Here is a 12100-nt window from a genome sequence, read left to right as displayed (position 1 = left end):
AAAAAATTGTCTGGTTAGAAATACATAAGCATATCTATGAAACATCAGGATAATAATAAATCATAAAATTACTACTGTATTGTCAGTTTATTATTAAAAAGGTAATTGTTAAGAATACCCACTGCACCTCCGATTTTGACGAAATTAGGCTCATTCGACGCGTTTTCACTCAAAATGAAAGAATCTGGCAAGAAAAAGTGTCGCTCTGGCCCGCGAATCGAGATATCAAGTGTTAAAGTTGGCGATTGCACAGGTTAAGATACCTGTCATCTCGGCGTTATGTAGCAAACTGAGCATGCGCTTTGGGCACGTTTGCATGCTCCATGGGCACACACATACAAAAATGCGCGAATTTGAAACATAAATACAGAGCAATATAAGTGATTCAGTGATAAATGAATAAATTAATTAAGTTATCGTGCGGAAAGTAAATGCTTAAAAGGGGGAGGGGCTTTGCCCCTCCCCCCGCCACCTTTTTTTTAACCCAACCCAACCTGAATCTTAGTTTTAAATAAAAAATTGTTTTGCATGAAAGTTGAAACTACCGATGTCTGTTTTACAGTGAAATTAACTTTTATCTTAATTTGCATGATACAAAGCACTTTCCACGTGAAGCGAGGTCCATCCCCATCCCACTTTCTCCACCCCCAGCGTACCCTCCCCCACAGATGTCTGCTTTGCAGCCAAATTAATTGTTATTTTAATTTACATGATACAGGGGGCTTTTAACGCGGAGCGAGGTCCACCCCCACCCCACCCTTTCACCCCCCCGCGCGGGGGAAAGGGTGGGGTGGGGGTGGACCTCGCTCCGCGTAAAAAGCCCCCTGTATCATGTAAATTAAAATAACAATTAATTTGGCTGCAAAGCAGACATCTGTGGGGGAGGGTACGCTGGGGGTGGAGAAAGTGGGATGGGGATGGACCTCGCTTCACGTGGAAAGTGCTTTGTATCATGCAAATTAAGATAAAAGTTAATTTCACTGTAAAACAGACATCAGTAGTTTCAACTTTCATGCAAAACAATTTTTTATTTAAAACTAAGATTCAGGTTGGGTTATTATAAAAAATATTGTACAGATTCATAAATTTCAAAATTTTTATTTAACACTTTTTAAATAAATTATGTTACTAAAACGCATGCGCATACGGTCACCAGCATGCAAACGTGACCACAGCGCATGCTCAGTTTGCTACATAACGCCGAGATGACAGATATCTTAACCTGTGCAATCACTAACTTTAACGCTTGATATCTCGGTTCGCGGGCCAGAGCGACACTTTTTCTTGCCAGATTCTTTCATTTTGAGTAAAAACGCGTCGAATGAGCCTAATTTCGTCAAAATTGGAGGTGCAGTGGGTATTCTTAACAATTACCATTAAAAATATAATAGTCACACTCCCGTAAGGTCATCTTTAATAGTCTCTCGTCGGTGACTTACGAGGATGCTAAAGTAACAGAAGAATTTTCTCGACGTCGGTACTGCAGATCACTGCAGATTATTTTTGGAGCGAGACCAGGCTATCGCTCTTTGCCCATCGCATAGATATGTTTTTTGATTATTTTGCCATCTGCAAAGAGACCTACCAACTACTGTTGAGGACCATATTGCTCTGTTTATGACAGTTCAGCTTTGCTGAGCAAAATATGCATGTGGTAAAATCACTTTATTTAATCATTTTTGTTAAGTGGTTAGTCGTAATTTCAAACGGTTAGTGTTATTTGTGCATGTTTTCTGAAGGGCGCTTTACTATCATTTGTATACCCAAGGACTTTGATTCTGTCCATGGGGAAATTTTTCAAACTGAGAAGTCGCTATCTTTCTACATACTTACAGTTCATGATTAATGTAACGACCAATAAGCTCTAGTCATTTCATTAATCATGAACTGTAAGTATGTAGAAAGATAGCGATAACGACTTCTCAGTTCGAAAAATTTTCCCATGGACAGAATCAAAGTCCTTGAGTGTACGTACGAGCTATCTGATTAATCGTAAGTCCGGATCGTTTACATTGAATAGTCATATCAGTGGCTTGTGATCCGTGATAATTTTAAATTTTGTACCGTATACATATGGCCGGAAATGTTTAACAGCCCAGACTATGGCCAATAATTCCTTTTCGGTTGTATTATAGTTCTGTTCGACTTTTGTTAACACTCGGCTTGCATATGCGATCGACCGATCTTGGCCTACGATACCTTGCGAGAGCGTCCGTCGTAACGATAAACTCCGCGTTAAAGTCTGGATACTTCAGTACGGGCGCCGTTATCAATTTACTTTTTAATGCATCAAATGCATTCTGCTGATCATTCGTCCATTCAAATTTTTCCCCCTTTTTTGTTAATTTTGTGAGCGGCTTGGCGATTTTTGAAAAATTTTCTATAAATTTTTTATAATATCCTGTTAAACCTATAAAAGCTTGAATTTCTTTTACTCGACGAGGAGTCGGAAATTTGCTTCAAGCTTGGATGGATCTGGAGATTCCTTTTTCTGTTATAATGTGTCCCAAGTATACTACTTCTTTTTTTAGAAATTCACATTTGTCGGGTTGTAATTTTAGATTATTCTTCCGTAGTCTTTTAAATACTTTAATTAATCGTTTATTGTGTTCTTCTAAACTCGAACCGTATATTACGATGTCATCGAGATATACCAGACATTTTAGCCCTTGTAACCCTGTTAGAATGCTATTCATTAGACGTTGAAAGGTTGCAGGCGCATTCTTCAATCCGAACGGCATTCGATTAAATTTGTAATGTCTGTATGCCGTTGAAAATGCTGTTTTTTGTTTATCATTTTTAGACATCGAGATTTGATGATATCCTAACGCCAAATCAAGTGTTGAAAAATATTTAGCATTGCCTAGCTGGTCTAAAATGTCAGTGATATTAGGTATTGGAAACGAATCTCCAATCGTTAAGTTGTTTAGTTTTCGAAAATCCACTACAATGCGTAGTTTTGGTTTACCTGACGCATCAAATTTTTTGGGACTACGAGTAATGGCGCATTCCATTGACATTTACACTTGCTGTATCCGAGCGTGTTTTTATTTTGTACAAAACCTTTGAGGTGCACGTTAGCCGTTCTCATTCTAAGTGGAAGATATCGCTAAATTCTTCGCAAATATTTAAGTTTTTTTCTCTCCTTCATTTAAATGTCTTATTCTTAAGAGGTATTTATTTGCTCTTTTCTTGAAATTTTTGGTACGTTTTTATGTTCGATTTTATTTATTGATTTTTCGAGTGTATCTTCGCGTATTAATTCCTCGATTTTTACCTGCGGTGCTTGGATTTCTATTTCCTCCTCCGTAGTATTTAATATACTCGCAAGGCACTCATTTGGTTCTACCAAATAGCATCCAATATAAACTCCCGGTTTCAATTCTTCTGGTTTGATTATACCGGTTTTATTTTGATTTGTTAATACTTGTACTATAGTTTCGCTTCGCGGTTTTAGTGTTATCCTTCGATATGGAAATAAGTTAAAGCTTGTTTTGCCAATGGTCATTTTTCTTGATCCATAATCGCATGTCATATTATTTTTTCTGACAAAGTCGGCCCCAAGTATTTTATCGTACTCTAGAGGTTCGTTATCTTTAATTACGTATACCGGGTGGCTTATTTTTTCATCTTGTACATGTATATGTATGTACGTTTTTCCAAGTGTAGTAATTGAATGGCCTGTTATCCCAGTTAGTTGTATTTTGTCATCCTGTATGATAGTCTCATCTTTTAATGTTTTTAATTTTATAATCGAGATTGTTGCCCCTATGTCGAACAAGAAAGTAATTTGATTTCTTTGGGCCTTTCTTACAGGCAGGGATATCATATCCAGCCCGGTATCTTTTCTTGGTGCGTGTCGCAAATGTGACACTCGATACGCGGCGGCAGTGCGCAACGTTGTCTTAGTTGTCTCTTCTCTCTCTTCTTCTTTGCTGCTTTGTGCACCCAAGCTTTTTATGGCTCGTATTTTTCTGTTTTATTATTTTTACCGTTTTGATATGTTTTTGTTTCCTTCATTGCGGTGTCTCTTTGATTATTTAACCACCAATATTCCTTGCGGGTGTGCCCTTTCTTCTTGCAATGATTGCAATATTTTTCAAAAGTATTTATATGGGAGCAATTTTCTGGCTTTGATAATGAGAAACGATTTGCATATCGGCTACTACGGCAGTCTTGTTTGTAGTGCTCTGTTTTCCTGCATTTTTTGCATTGCGGTGTTCTATACGAGGGGATCCGTTTTTGAAACTCTGATTTATTCTTTTAATAAAAATTCGGTTTGCGATTGCTTGGGCCTTTAATTTTTTCCTCGGCCGTTGCGCCAGTTATCGCTTCAGCCAGTGTCGGGTATCGTTGTGCGCGTACGAGGAGCTTGATATCCTCGTGCAATCCGGTTTGATAATTATGAAGAGCCTGTTCTCTAATGCTCTCTAAAATGGCTCGTTGTTGTTCTTGAGTGTGCTCTTTGCCCTCTTCCATCGATTCACACAGATCCATTGCCAATTTATCTACTCGGCGTCTAAGGTCTTGCGCGCTTTCTCCACTTTTATGATCAAGCAGGGCCAGCTCTCGATGTCAATGTTCCTGCTGACGGGCGGCATCGTCTTCAAAAATTCTTTCGCCAATCTCGTCAAAACTTTTAATACAGATTAACATGCCAACGTTAAAGCAGTCTCTATAAAAAATTTATTAAATTCCTTTATAAAAACTAATAAAAATTTGTCGCAAACTTGATTTAATAAATCTTAATTTTTAAGTACATTAAATAAATTTTCTTAAGCATAAAAGATAGGTTATATTTATTTATTAAAATATATTTTAATGTATAAAACATACACTACTCAAAAAAAAATAGGGAACACTTTCCAGACACCAAAAATTAGGCTATTTTCAAATGACTTTAACTCGGTAAAAAATCATCGTAGATAAAAAATAAAAAAAGCATTTTAAAGCATGAAGATCGAGCTTTAATTTTCTACCAGTAGATTTTCAAAATTCTTTTAATTTCCTTGTCTTATGCAGTAAAAAAGCACACCTTGTTTTGTTCGTTAAAATTTGGTATTTTTGACACTTTGCAGATCAACCAACAAATTTTTTTCAAATAATTCAAGTAAAATTTCATAAACTACAACATTTTACCTACAAAATGCTTTTTTAAAAATTTCTCTACGATTTTTTTTGACCGAGTTACGCAACTTTGAAGCTAAACCTGCATTTTTTACAAATGATATCCGTACTCCGTGAAAAATCATCGTAGACAAAAAATCAAAAAACCATTTTAAAGCTCGAAGTTTCAGCTTTAGCATACTATTAATGGTTTTCAAAAATTTTCTCAATTTCTTAGTACTATGCCCCAAAAAATATACACTGTTTTTTCCTTAAAATAACGTATTTTTAACAGCCTGTAGCTCAATAAAAAAATTTTTCTCGACAAATCCAATGCAAGTGCCATAAGGTATGACGTTTTCTCTACAAAATGGTTTTTTTTAAATTTTTTCTACGATTTTTTTTGACCGAGTTACAAGACTTCGAAGATATACATTTTTTACAGTACATTTTACCGAAAAACGACGTCTACCGCCGACATTAGCATTATCCAATGTGCACCACGTAGAGGTTGCCGGTCGGATTTTTGCACATCGTGTGTGTGTGTGTGTGTGTGTGTGTGAGTGTGGGGGTGTGTATGTGTCACAGCAGAGATAAGGAGCCCACAGTTCGTCACTTCTGCAGTATTTAACAACTCTAAACCTTCTTTACTGTGTATGTGTGTATGTGTGTGTGTGTGTGTATCACAGCAGAGATAAGAAGCCCACAATTCGTCACTTCTGCAGTATTTAACGACTCCAAACCCTCTTTACTGTGTATGTGTGTGTGTGTGTGTGTGTGTGTGTGTGTGTGTGTCACAGCAGAGATAAGGAGCCCACAGTTCGTCACTTCTGTACTATTTAACGACTCCAAACCCTCTTTACTGTGTATATGTGTGTGTGTGTGTGTGTGTGTGTGTGTGTGTGTGTGTATCACAGCAGAGATAAGGACCCCGCAGTTTGTCACTTTCGCAGTATTTAATGACTCCAAACCCTCTCTGCTGTGTGTGTGTATGCGCGCGCGCGCATGACTGTTCAATGGTGTGTATTTCGTGTGTTTTCGTTATATCATCGATATTCTATGACCACATGTTTTGCTATTAAATCGAACCTGAACTTTATTTTCATGCAGGACAACGCTCGACCTCATACGGCGAATATAACGCGACATTTTTTTCAACGACACGTAATTAGACTGTTAAATCCCACCAATAACCCGGACTTAAATCCAATCGAGCATATTTGGGATGAAATGGAACAACGATTAAGGCGTCGCAAGGAAAAGCCGCAAAATTTAGAAAAATTGGGAGAAATTTTAACGGAAATTTGGCACAACATTCCGCAAGATTGTATTGCAAGATGTATAAATATGCGAGAACGCTTGCAAGCAGTAATTGATCAGAGAGGAGGAAATACACACCATTGAACTCTTATGCGCGCGAGCGCATACACACACAGCAGAGAGGGTTTGGAGTCATTAAATACTGCAGAAGTGACAAACTGCGGGGTTCTTATCTCTGCTGTGATACACACACACACACACACACACACACACACATATACACACATACACAGTAAAGAGGGTTTGGAGTCGTTAAATACTGCAGAAGTGACGAATTGTGGGCTCCTTATCTCTGCTGTGACACACACACACACACACACACACACACACACACACACACACACACACACATACACAGTAAAGAGGGTTTGGAGTCGTTAAATACTGCAGAAGTGACGAATTGTGGGCTCCTTATCTCTGCTGTGATACACACACACACACACACATACACACATACACAGTAAAGAAGGTTTGGAGTTGTTAAATACTGCAGAAGTGACGAACTGTGGGCTCCTTATCTCTGCTGTGACACATACACACCCACACACACACACACACACACACACACACACGATGTGCAAAAATTCGACCGGCAACCTCCACGTGGTGCACATTGGATAATGCTAATGTCGGCGGTAGACGTCGTTTTTCGGAAAAATGTACTGTAAAAAATGTATATCTTCGAAGTCTTGTAACTCGGTCAAAAAAATCGTAGAAAAAATTTAAAAAAAACCATTTTGTAGAGAAAATGTCATACTTTATGGCACTTGCATTGGATTTGTCGAGAAAAATTTTTTTATTGAGCTACAGGCTGTTAAAAATACGTTATTTTAAGAAAAAAACAGTGTATCTTTTTTGGGGCATAGTACTAAGAAATTGAGAAAATTTTTGAAAACCATTAATATCATGTTAAAGCTGAAACTTCGAGCTTTAAAATGGTTTTTTGATTTTTTGTCTACGATGATTTTTCACGGAGTACGGATATCATTTGTAAAAAATACAGGTTTAGCTTCAAAGTTGCGTAACACGGTCAAAAAAAATCGTAGAGAAATTTTTAAAAAAGCATTTTGTAGGTAAAATGTTGTAGTTGAAATTTTACTTGAATTATTTGAAAAAAATTTGTTGGTCGATCTACAAAGTGTCAAAAATGCAAAATTTTAACGAACAAAACAAGGTGTGCTTTTTTACTGCATAAGACAAGGAAGTTAAAAGAATTTTGAAAATCTGCTGGTAGAACGTTAAAGCTCGATCTTCAAGCTTCAAAATGCTTTTTTTATTTTTTATCTACGATGATTTTTCACCGAATTACAGTCATTTGAAAATAGCCTAATTTTTGGTGTCTGGAAAGTGTTCCCTATTTTTTTTTTAGTAGTGTATTTCACGTTTTACATAATAAAAAAAATTAAATATGATTACAGATATTTATAAATTATTCATTTCTCACAAAGTAAAATTAATAATTTCATGTTTACATACGTAATATTCTTCGCAACGGTTAACACTTCAATTCCATTCAACACCCTTGAGACACAAGACAGTTATTGTGCGTTACAAAGAATTAAGTCATAAAAATTGTCTTAAGTTTGTAAGTCAGCTATTCTGCTCAGGCCCTTAAAGATCCTACATCTAGTCTTGCAAACGATGTCGTTTTAATGTCAAAAATGCAAGTCAAAAATTTTCGAAATTTTATTATTAATTTTGATGGATAATTATTAAAATTAATAATTAATTAATAATTTTAATTTTAATTTTTTATTTTTATTTTTATTTTTTTAAATTTTGCTTTAGCTTTTCATTGTCACTACTTTATTAAAAAAAAAAATGATATTGCAATGTTTCCGGAATATTACTGGCATATGCCATGCGATGTTGCATGCATATTGTTAATTTATGTTTTTGCAATGTCTCCGTAATATCGCATTGCAATCTGCAACATTGCAACACTGCTGCAATGTTGCTGCAATTTTCTTTTTTTTCAATTTTTTTTATAGTTTATAAACGTATGTAATAATTTTGGTATACAAAAAAGATAAAACTAGAAAAATCGGTTTGAGAAGAAAGACATCATTAACTCTATTGCTGAAAAAAATTTTTCTGAGATATACTTTTTATACGAATTACAGAACTTTTTTCAAAAATATTAAGTAATTAGGATTTTTTTTTTAATTTTTCATGTATGCATAAATTCTGAAATATTCTAATATTCTATAAAAAAAAATAAGAAATTTTCTAAAAACTATAAAATATTACAGAAATTTTGAAAAATTCTGGAAATGACTAAAAAATATCTACAAATTTTGAAAATTATATTTAAAAATCTGAGACAAATTTATATACTCTGATGAAAACTTTTCTTGAAATTTTCCTGATTTTCTGTATAACAAATTTTTTAGAGTAGTTTTCAGATTTTTTAATGTAAACTTTAGAATATGTAAAAATACACATATGTATGAAAAATTCAGAGAAAAAAATATGGATTTCTCAATATTTTCAAAGTGTTTTAATTTATATAAAAATTTTGAAAAAAATTTCTGATAACTAATGAAAATTATTGTTCAAATCGATGTCAAATAATTCCATAAATCATTACATGCAAAAATCATTCTACTTTTCTTTCATGTAATAAATAATAAAAATGAACAATGAAAAAGTAGAAATGTAAGTAGAAATGCAATTAGTTAATTTTCTTTTTGCATCATTGCATTGTTGAATCGATTTTTCATTTTCATAGACATGATTTGCTGATTATATTAATTACAGTCCCGACAATGAGATATTTACAATTGAAATATTTTTTATTACAGTTTTTGTCTCACTATAACTAAAAAATTGAGGTTATGTTATCTCCCTTCAACGCGGCAAATGCGATAACGCCGCGTTCATGCGGCTAGCGGCATCAGAATTAAAAGGCCCTAGATCTAGTTCTTTCTGAACTGCCGCGTTGCCGCGCGTGGCATTTGCCGCGTCTATCAGTAGGCACCTTAAGCGAGAGGGCAAAATCTCCGGTGGGACTGAATAGCGTTTCTTATTTTGTTATATTTATTCGTGGCTTGTTATGTAAAATCGAGCACCTCGACTAACATCATCCAAGGAGCAGCGGCGACGAGGGATGGCGACGGCAGCTGGACAAGGCGAGAACGATCATTCAGGGCCGGTGCACGTAAAATTGCCGACGGAGAGGAGGACAAAACAAGACGCGATGACAACTGAGCGCCGCGCGGGAGAGGCTCGCGCGAGGCGCTAAAGATGAACAGGTTAGAGCGGACAAACGACCAGAACAAGGGCCGTCGGATGCCGGCTGTCCACCCGAAATGATAGCGACAGAGGAACGTCGCCTCGAGAGAAAGCAGCTGCTGTCTGCAAGGACGGCGATAGCGGCGAAAATATCGGATGCTGACGAGGACCGCGCGACACCGGCGGAGACCCAACACTGCGCTACCGTGACGTCACGGCTAGATAAGGACGGCCGCTGATAGGCCGCGCCGCTAGGCGTAATGATACCGTGCACCCTGTGGGAGGTGTAGCGCCCATCGATCGCGCATCAAGAATGATCCTTGCGGTTTTTGCGTGCAACCCGTGCAACCGCGTGCGTGCGACGAAAAATCGAGCGAGCGATATCGGCTGTCTGGCTATCGGCCTTTGGCTGTCGGCGTGCTATCGGGAGTGCCCGATCCGGACGAGCCTTGCCCAGACGAGGACAGGCCCTGAGGAACCGCGAGACAGAGGAAGACTAGAATCGTCGTCGAGGTGACCGTCCTAAGTGTTAAACCTCGTTGCAAGAAATAACTCGTTTCGTAGTATGTGTAACACACAAAAATGCTTTACTTGTACAAATCAACACTTTGATTAAAAGAAAACGCTTCTTCACGTGCTTCCACGCTCTCGCCATTTGATAATCTGATTCTTTCTCGCGCGCTCGCCTCACCTACTTACTCGCGCGCGTTCCGCAACGCATTACATTTTTTCATCGCGACAGCCGTCGTTCCAAACATGTCGCCCGCCTTGAAAGACTCGGTTTTCAAAACTGAATATAATGCTACTTACACACTATGGTTAAACTAATTCAGTCTATGTCTATTGGCAGAATACAAACTTTTGCAATTGCACGTGTTACTATCCCTTTTGCTATTTTTATGCTTATAACTCTACATTTGTTATCCTTTTCGGGATGGCACTCGATTATCTGACCTAATTGCCATTGCATAGAAGGAACATTATCTTCGCTTAAGAATCACCATTGATTCGATCCCGACCGGAGACTCAGTATCCTCGCGATTCTATTTGGTTTTTTGCTGTAAGTTTAACAAGTATTCCATTGACTATCAAGACCAAAAAAAGTTGAATCAACTTGGTAAGATATTGAAATCGAGTGAGTCGATTAACAGGTTGTTCTAAAAGAGAGCATTGTGGAATAGCGTTGAGTGGTGCTACGATCAAGAAATGACCGGGTGTTAATGCCCTGAGATCGTCAGGGTCAGCTGATACAGGTGTTAACAATCGGGAGTTGAGCACGGCTTCAATTTGAGTAAGAATAGTGTACATTTCTTCAAAGGTGAGTAATGCCTCACCCAGTATTTTTCTAAAGTGCGTTTTCACGGACTTGATGCCCGCTTCCTAAAAACGTCCCATGTGTGGAGAATAAGGCGGAATGAAATGCCCTTGAATGGCGTTCTTGGAGCAATAACGTTCAATAACCTCTTTATGAGATGATTCTTGAAATAAATTGTAAATTACATGCAGTTCGTTTTTTGCACTCTTAAAATTGGTAGCATTATCAGAATATATATGAGAGCATAAACCTCGACGGGTTATGAACCGCTTCAAAGCATTTAAAAAAGCAGCTGTGCTCAAATCCGAAACTAATTCTATATGTAACGCCTTGATTGCCATACAAACAAATACGCATACATACGCCTTGCAAGTTTTATTGCGACTAAGTTTCAGGTTGAACGAACCTCCGTAATCTACATCTACATTAATAAACACACGGAAACGCGAGGACCCGGTAAATCTCCCATTATATGACGCGTCTGATGCGGTCGTGCTCGAAAACAAATTACGCGCTTATGCAAAACCTGTCTGATCGTGGATCTCGCTGATAATATACAAAATAATTCCTGTAGGCTAGTAAGACTTGTGCACCTAAATGCAAATTCTTGATGTGTGCATCACGAATGATTAAACGTGTGATATGATGAGAAGAAGGCAGGATGTTGATGCGTATATGTAATCGGGGCGTTTGTTAACCTCCCTCCAACTCTGATGATTCCATCAACGTCCAAAAATGGATGTAACGTAAGCAATCGACTATCTTGTCTGACATGACCTTTGTTCTTCTTGTCTCTTCTTGTCGACAACTTCTTGAGGAAAACAACGGGTTTGTACTGCTCGGATGATAACCTTCGTTGCTCGTTCCAACTCTTTGACACTTAGCATTCGTATTGAAGTTGCTTTAGAATCTTGTTTAGATTCTTTCCACCGCAGACAATAAGCCAGGAGCCGTGTGAGACGTGTACACGATGAGAATCTTTCGAATATGTCGGCAGCTTCAGTAACCATTGTGCAATTTACAATTTTTGTTCTGGACTCCAGAAGTTCGCCTGTTATGCCCGAAATGTCTTGGTTGATATGCTCTTTTGGGTTGCATAGCCAATCAGACCTTTTCCACTAAAGC

This window comes from Solenopsis invicta, chromosome 2 (genome assembly GCF_016802725.1).
Source record: "Solenopsis invicta isolate M01_SB chromosome 2, UNIL_Sinv_3.0, whole genome shotgun sequence".
NCBI classification, from domain to species: domain Eukaryota; kingdom Metazoa; phylum Arthropoda; class Insecta; order Hymenoptera; family Formicidae; genus Solenopsis; species Solenopsis invicta.
Note: the sequence above shows the minus strand (reverse complement) of the source record.